This window comes from Ostrea edulis, chromosome 1, assembly GCF_947568905.1.
Source record: "Ostrea edulis chromosome 1, xbOstEdul1.1, whole genome shotgun sequence".
Lineage (NCBI taxonomy): Eukaryota > Metazoa > Mollusca > Bivalvia > Ostreida > Ostreidae > Ostrea > Ostrea edulis.
Window position 1 is genome coordinate 11644668 of NC_079164.1, and position 9477 is coordinate 11654144.

The window sequence follows — 9477 nt, forward strand, 5'->3', positions numbered from 1 at the left end:
TATTTTTAAAATGTTTGAATTACAAAAAATGCAAAATGTGTATATGAGGACGAGATGAAACATGTACAAGATTCGGAAGCTCACTTTTCCCTCCAAGTTTGCAATTGTAAAAACATTGCTAGACACGAGTCGTTGTTGTACGTAACGATGTGGGATTTGACTTTTCTTTTGCAGCTGCATGCTAGTTTCATAAGAGAGGTTTCGATACAAGAAATCGGTCTGTCTAAACTACCTACACACAACACATGCATTATGAAGTATGAAAATCAATAAATGTAATATGCACGACTAAAGCTTGGCACTGTCTTCGCCGTCTGACCCCCTGTATCGGAGGACATTAATTCATGCATGTACCAGGCCACCCAATATAAATGCGGGCAGTATCTCCGTAGGGTGATTACATTAGTGCAGGGCGATGACCAGACTCCAACATCATTCTGACGACATTTCAATTGGTTTCACACCTGCTAACGTTAAAGGACCTTTAGGTCAAGCGATGATCAAAAGATGACGAAGCGCCCAAGAGAAAAGAAATACTGACCCTTTGTAAGAAATTTATCGCTTAATTGAATATTTTAATATTCTAATGGTCCTACATGGAGATAATAATCATTTTTACATTGAAAAGAAAATTAGTAGTTGTCATTTTCCATCGTAATTTTATTGCTTATATTTTTACAAAATGTAGTCTTTCGCAAATCATCTTCTCATTAATCTGAATGTAGTGATATATTGCATGTTAAGAATATGGACGAACAAAGCAAAATATATCATGCCGTTCTCCAACAGACAGTGTTCTTCACGATCTGTTCTGAAACGATAATTACATCAAGTAACTCCATAACCAGCCCAGACGTTATTTGCCAACAGATTTTTGCAGATGATAAAAACACTTGATTGCATAAGTTAATTTCGTGTGGATACCGAGAAATGATAGGGCGTCAGAAATCAATACGGACAAGAATGACAGAAAAATCATGTATTGTGTAAATGGCTTGTTCTGTTAATATCTAGCCGCGGGACGCAATTTTTGTTGTGAGTCACCCCGAGTATTCAGTCCGTGATGACGAATTGTAACAAAGGGAGACAAGCCAGATATGGGATTAGCGCATACAATGAATCGGAGTTGATCGTCCCATAAAATGCACGACCACAAATTAATAGAAAATGGTTTCCATTGTGTTTTTCTTGTACGATTGACTTCCATGTATGATAGCCAACTTTCCCTAACTAAACATAACATTTTGTATGTTTTCTAACAAATCGTTTTCAATAATAAACAATTCTGGTTTGATTCATTTGTGGTTGTGGTTAAAAAACGCAAATCATTCTATTCAGGCGAGATTGTCTGGATTTTGGCTATCCAGGTAACATAGTTGGGAAAACCCTATCCAGGTGAGGTCCGAACCTTCCTATCTAGGCGATGTTGTCCGGACCTTCCTATCTAGGCGATGTTGCCCGGACCTTCCTATCTAGGTGAGGTTGTCCGGACCTTCCTATCTAGGCGATGTTGTCCGGACCTTCCTATCTAGGCGATGTTGTCCGGACTTTCCTATTTAGGTGAGATTGTCCGGAACTTCCTATCTATATGAGGTTGTTTGGACCTTCCTATCTAGGTGAGGTAGTCCGGACCTTCCTATTTAGGTGAGATTGTACGGACCTTCCTATCTAGGTGAGGTTGTCCGGATTTTCGTGTTTAGGTGAGGTAGTCCGGACTTTCCTATTTAGGTGAGGTTGTCCGGACCTTTTTATCTAAGTGAGATTGTCCGGACCTTCCTATCTATGTGAGATTGTTTGGACCTTCCTATCTATGTGAGGTTGTTTGGACCTTCCTATCTATGTGAGGTTGTCCGAACCTTCCTATCTAGGTGAGGTTGTCCGGACCTTCCTATCTAGGTGACATTGTCCGGAGCTTCCTATCTAGGTGAGATTGTTTGAACCTTCCTATCTAAGTGAGATTGTCCGGACCTTCCTAGGAATCTAAGTGAAGTCGTGAGGACCTTCCTATCTAAATGAAGTAGTCTGTACTTTTTAATCCAAGTGAGTTAGTCGGAAACTTCCTATTTATGTGACATAGTGGTAACCCTCTAATATACGTAACATAGTCGTCACCACCTTCCTGTTTATCCTAGTGACGTAGTACATGCCTTCCTATCCTAGTGACGTAATACAGGCCTTCTTATCCTAGTGACGTAATACAGGCCTTCTTATCCTAGTGACGTAGTACAGGCCTTCCTATCCTAGTGACGTAGTACAGGCCTTCCTATCCTAGTGACGTAGTACAGGCCTTCCTATCCTAGTGACGTAATACAGGCCTTCTTATCCTAGTGACGTAATACAGGCCTTCTTATCCTAGTGACGTAGTACAGGCCTTCCTATCCTAGTGACGTAGTACAGGCCTTCCTATCCTAGTGACGTAGTACAGGCCTTCCTATCCTAGTAACGTAGTACATGCCTTCCTATCCTAGTGACGTAGTACAGGCCTTCTTATCCTAGTAACGTAGTACAGGCCTTCTTATCCTAGTGACGTAGTACAGGCCTTCCTATCCTAGTGACGTAGTACAGGCCTTCCTATCCTAGTGACGTAGTACAGGCCTTCTTATCCTAGTAACGTAGTACAGGCCTTCCTATCCTAGTGACGTAATACAGGCCTTCTTATCCTAGTAACGTAGTACATGCCTTCCTATCCTAGTGACGTAATACAGGCCTTCTTATCCTAGTAACGTAGTACAGGCCTTCTTATCCTAGTGACGTAGTACAGGCCTTCCTATCCTAGTGACGTGGTACAGGCCTTCCTATCCTAGTGACGTAATACAGGCCTTCCTATCCTAGTGACGTAGTACAGGCCTTCCTATCCTAGTGACGTAGTACAGGCCTTTCTTATCCTAGTGACGTAGTACAGGCCTTCTTATCCTAGTGACGTAGTACAGGCCTTCCTATCCTAGTGACGTGGTACAGGTCTTCCTATCCTAGTGACGTAGTACAGGCCTTCTTATCCTAGTGACGTGGTACAGGCCTTCCTATCCTAGTGACGTAGTACAGGTCTTCCTATCCTAGTGACGTAGTACAGGCCTTCCTATCCTAGTGACGTAGTACAGGCCTTCCTATCCTAGTGACGTAGTACAGGCCTTCTTATCCTAGTGACGTAGTACAGGCCTTCCTATCCTAGTGACGTGGTACAGGCCTTCCTATCCTAGTGACGTAATACAGGCCTCCCTATCCTAGTGACGTAGTACAGGCCTTCTTATCCTAGTGACGTAGTACAGGCCTTCCTATCCTAGTGACGTAGTACAGGTCTTCTTATCCTAGTGACGTAGTACAGGCCTTCCTATCCTAGTGACGTGGTACAGGCCTTCATATCCTAGTGACGTAATACAGGCCTTTCTATCTTAGTGACGTAGTACAGGCCTTCTTATCCTAGTGACGTAGTACAGGCCTTCCTATTCCATTGACGTAGTACAGGGCTCTTATCCTAGTGACGTAGTACAGGCCTTTCTATCCTATAAAACCAGAAGGTGGGATCAGGTACCCTGTCCCTTGTTGACCAGTCACTCCGGATATCATCCCTCTGTTTTTATCAGGTAAATATAGTAATATGTAGTCAGTATGAAAAGAACGGCCTAAAAACCGGTATGAAACTGTAGGTGAAGTACCACAAATTTAGACTTAGCGCCCACGACCTCCCTTTTGCGAAGCGAACGCTCTACCACTGAGCTACCTTTGAACAGATTCTGCTTCATAAGAAAATAAAAACTGGTCGGCTAGTCAATGAGAAGAATTAGTATCCATCAGAATTCCTACAGACGGTTGGAAGACTTGGTCTAAAGAGAAAACATAAATATTGTCAATGAGGAACTCATTTTGTTTTTTAAATAACAACTTCAGAAATCAAAAGTATATTTGGATGACTGATCACACGATTTGAATATTTCCGGTTTCCATATTTATTGAAGAACCAACTGTTCCTGGTCCAAAACAACATAGTCTTTTATTTATCTGGATTTTATGGGGGAGTGTGATTTTAGATTTACTAAAAGCTATTTGGATTTTTTTTTTTAGAATCCACATTTGATTTACACCACTTATCGATAATATGTTGTGGAACATTACGTCTGAAATTTCTCCATCACAAAGGTTAATATTTTCATAAGGGCTTGGAAAACCATTTACTGATTCTGCAATGTATCTTTTTATGTGAGGATGTTTATGAAGTTTTGCAATTAGGTATAAGTCAAATGACTGAAATGTATTAATAATGTGTTGAAAGCCGAAACGTGATTTTGAACGTACTGTGAGTAAAAGTTGGATTACCAACTGCAGAATTAAAGCCAAGCTCTTCTAAATACAGTTATAATGATGAGCCTTACATAGATGTTGACAACTATCTAAATACAGTTATAATGATGAGTCTTACATAGATGTTGACAACTATCTAAATACAGTTATAATGATGAGTCTTACATAGATGTTGACAACTATCTAAATACAGTTATAATGATGAGTCTTACATAGATGTTGACAACTATCTAAATACAGTTATAATGACGAACCTTACATAGATGTTGACAACTATCTAAATACAGTTATAATGATGAACCTTATATAGATGTTGACAACTATCTAAATAGTTATAATGATGAGCCTTACATAGATGTTGACAACTATCTAAATACAGTTATAATGATGAACCTTACATAGATGTTGACAACTATCTAAATACAGTTATAATGATGAACCTTACATAGATGTTGACAACTATCTAACTACAGTTATAATGATGAACCTTACATAGATGTTGACAACTATCTTGTCACAATCATCGGCATTTCATCGTACCTATGTCTTAATACCAACGTACATCACTTGTCAATAGCATGTTACCCTTACCACACACACACACACACATACTCGCACAACACACACACGACAGACACACACACATACACACAATCTCACACATACACGACAGACACACACACACACACACACGACACATACACATGACAGACACACATACACGACACATACACACACAACACATACATATGTAGGATTCCCACCCTTCTTGTTTTTTTTTACTCTTCGTTGGCATATAGTACGTGTATTTTAAAGGCAAATCTGAATCCAGATAAAGATATTTTATGCGAAGTTTGAATGAATTTGTCTTTAGAAATATCGACGTTTTATCTATTAACAATAATAACTTTCATTCATATGTCGATTCGATATATCCCTGTGAGCTCGAAATAAAAGACACCACATAGGCGTCCACTTCTGCTTCATACTCAGATATTTTATTGAAAGCAGATATTAACGGCAAACTGACAACTCAGCTGTATGACAAACGGGATGATTTCAGCTTCTCCATCGTCAACTTCCCATATTTATGTAGCAATATTCCATTATCATCTGCATATGGAGTTTTATATATCTCAACTAATTCGATATGCAAGAGCTTGTTCTGCGTATGTTCAGTTTTTAAATCGAGGCAAGATACTGACAAACAAGTTGATGTTACAGAGGTTTCAACAGTCTCGTTTTAATTCAGCATTTCGCAAATTATATGGTCGTTATAACGATCTACATTGTAGTTTGTCAATACAACCTATCATTGGGTCAAATGCTGTCTGACGTGTTTCATACCGATTGTTAGGCCATTCGTGGCACACTGATTTTGACTAAGGATAACTCCGTTTACCTAATCAAGATATAGGGCTCACGGCGGGTGTGACTGGTCGACAGGGGATGCTTACTCCTCCTAGGCACCTAATCCCACCTCTGGTGTGTCCAAGGGGCCGTGTTTGCCCAACTATTTACTAGTATTTTGTATTGCTTATGGGATTTTTGAGGTTGATCACTGTTTGTTATCTTCACATTTCATTCTAGACCAAAAGTTTTGCAGTACACAGACAGACAGACGTACGGTTGACAGTGTCACTGAACGCCACCAACCTTACCGTCGTTACTTTTCTTAGAGAAATGTCGCTAAATACCAACATTTTCACCAGATGTAGTGTTTGGGAGATTCGTCGCTAAACACTGCTGATATCACCAGAAGTGGTGCTTGGGAGGAATGTCGATAAATACCGTTGATTAATTGATTGAATACGATTTTGCCGTTTTAGCAATATTTCAGCCATTTTACGGCGGTTCATCTGTTTGGTTGCGAGTCTTGGGAGTTTCCCTGACATCCCCCTGTAAGTCTACTCTTTTTTGAAAATCAAGGAAACGATCTTTTGCGTGTTAAGGGGGTTGTGATCCTTATGTTTGGGAGACATATCGCCAAATGCCACAAACTTGACCATAAAGGCTTGGATGAAATTTTGATCTGGGAACAGGTTAATTCACACGTATTTACTGTTATGTTCAAAGAAAATTTCCGTGACTCTTTACAGGAAGGATTAGCATACTTTGCGTTTAGGGGAGATGCTTGTTCCTCCTGGGTACCTGGTCCCGCCTCTGATATGTTCATTTTACCGTCCTTAATTTTGTATTCTTTGTGGGAGTTGATCACTGTTCGTCGTCTTCACCTTTTCATTTACCTAATTACTCATAAATAAATTCAAACACAACTGTGTTCGACGTATTCCAAAATTAGAAACAAGGGCCACAACGCTCACCTGAAGCACCTGCTACATAAAACCCCTATTGCTGTCCCACTCTGACTCTGGAATTAACTTGAAACTATTGTAACTGGAAGGGAGAAAATACAAAGGACCAGACCTAGACTCGAACCCGGGCCCCCTGAATCTCTAGTCAGGTGCTCTACCAACTGAGCTATCTGGCCACCGGCGATCGAACCCATCTGACCGCTACATTCCTCCCTCCTTAAATTGTCTTCGTCCTCGAAGACATACAACTCAGCTTCTTTTATTGTCCCTGACAGGACTCTAACCTGTCAGTTCCAGGGGTGCTCAACGGCACCAAATGTAATAAGAAGGGAGAAAATGCAACGCGCTCCATGACGTATGTCAGTGTGTAGCGTCACAATTCATACTTGAACGTATTTTCAAAAATAAAATTTATTTCTGAAATTAAAATATTTTGATGAACAGTACCCACGTGGTTTTGAGAATTTTGTTGCATAAACTCCGTTACTTCCCTTTATAAATCTAACAAACGAGGATACTAAGTGCTTATCAATTTGATAAACAGACTTATGGTTTAGAAAACACTTTTACTAATCTTTCAACCCATATCCTGACTTCAGGAGTCATGAGTTTGAACTAACGTGATCTACACTATGTCCACCTGTACTTGTATCTGAATTTGATAAATTATATCTCTTTTTTTTTTTTTTTTTGGAAAGACTCTTTGGTAGAATTTTCGGGCTCTTTTGTGACACAAGGCCTCTGATACTGTCTATGTTTGAAGCTGTTCGAAACATAATGGTTCGATCTAGCTATCGCCGAGGAGGCAGAGGGTCGTCAATGGAGGACGAGAGGAATCTGAGGATGTGGGTGTAGACATGGTCGACGGAACTATAAGCCGCTAATCTAGAACAGGGGACTGATAATCAACCAATCTTTTTTCTTTACTTTACTATTTTTGTGTTGCCAAATAATTGCCAGTATTGCCACATAAGACCAATTAATCAAAACTTCTAGCATGTCACAATGTTGCTCCCTTTCCGAACAGAACACAACTCTTAGAATTATTTTCTGGATTCAAGAAATTCATATCATCCGGTGGTAGATAGGCGAAGATTCATTTCACCAAAACACGGAGTCAGAGAACCCGTTCTTTCCTATGGAGTCTGTAGAAAACCAGAGCATGGGCGCCCGCCTTGCGAACCTAGACCAGTGTGCAACCCGGGTCTCATAAGTTTTGTTTTGAACATTTTTGCTTTGACTGGAAATTTTCATTTAAAAGTTATATATCCATTATCTGTCATCAATTCATGGTATTAGAATGTGTCTAAACCCTTGTTTGTTTGTTTTTTAAAGCTTGTTTTCCCTATATGTGACTATGTACAGCTACAAACTCCATTTTGTGGACCGCCCCGGAATCATGTTGAATAAACTCGGATATTCGCTATATAAGAAAACTTTCATGCAAGTATTGACATTTCTGTCTCTTCGGTGGTATCTTGAGAAGTTTTGAAACACTCCCATCTACTATATTTGGAGGGGAGTATGGGCCTTCAGTTGAGCATATTGAATCCCCTTAATAGATGGACACTTCATGCCAAGTGTGATTGAAATTGGCCATGTGCCTATGCATCTAAGAAAAAAATTTTTTTAATTTTTACAACAAGAAAATTAACTCGAGAGATGTTTTGATAAAAAACAGATTGAAAGCAAATCCGGGTCTTCATGTGAGCTAAAAAGATGATATATCCTAAACAAGGCTATTATCAGGAATTACCCGGATACTAATCTGAACAATATGTCACCAGGACTTCAAAAGACGCATGTATCGATCAGTTTCACAAAAGCCTATAATTTCAAATAACAGAGAAATAGCGAAAAAAAGCTGTATGTGTGATGGGTTATGAAGATAGATCAGAGAGACATTTAATTTTGTTCTACCCTCGATATTTAAGAGTTTTTTCTGTAATACACAGGGGAATGCATCAAAATGACAAATACACGTGTTACATTAAAATTTCATGATTCAGGGATTTGAAAACCATCAGCACGCAGTATGTAACAGGAGAAAAGCTGCGTGAAACACAAACCATTAACGGGATATTACCGAGTGTCTCCTGTAGCCATTAGCTCTCTGTCGCCAACATTAAATATCTGTTACATATTGTGTTTGTCTGTCTGTCTGTCTCTTTTCTGAAATGTATGGAGGATGGGTTGATTAATAGCGTCCCGTCGAGAACTTTTCACTCATATTAAAACGTCACCAGCTGTAGGTGAAGTACCACAAATTCAGACATATGCTTAAGCGCTCAGGGCAGCAGCAGTGAAGGTTCTTTATCGTGCCAACGCCTGACGCGACACGGAACCTCTGTTTTGAAGGTCATATCCGAACGACCCGTAATTCTCACTTTTTAATGCCGAGCGTTTGACGAAGGAGCAATCTCTACCTTTTTTAACGTCTTACGTTTGACGCAGCCATGGCACGAGAGGGGCTCGAACTCACGACCTCCAGGTTACGAAGCGAACGCTCTACTACTGATGCCACCGATTAGGCAAGATGGAGACATCATACTTACTAGTGTCAAGTGACTGATGAAGTCAAGGTCATTTGTTTAGATCATTATTGCACTTGTGCGCAGAAAAAGTTGCACTGTATATCTTTGAAATTTTTGTTCATGAGAGGTGGATCTTTAGCTTTATGGTATATCCTTTATTAACTATATAGAGCTATACTTCTTCAGCTTAGCTGGAGTGGAGTGGATATTCCTGCGTCAGATTGTCAGAAGCCAAAAGTCTTCAACGTTTATTAACCGTGGCAACATCAAGCTAATTCTGGTACTATAAAGAATATTTACAGAAGAATGTCACATTACATAACTTTTATATA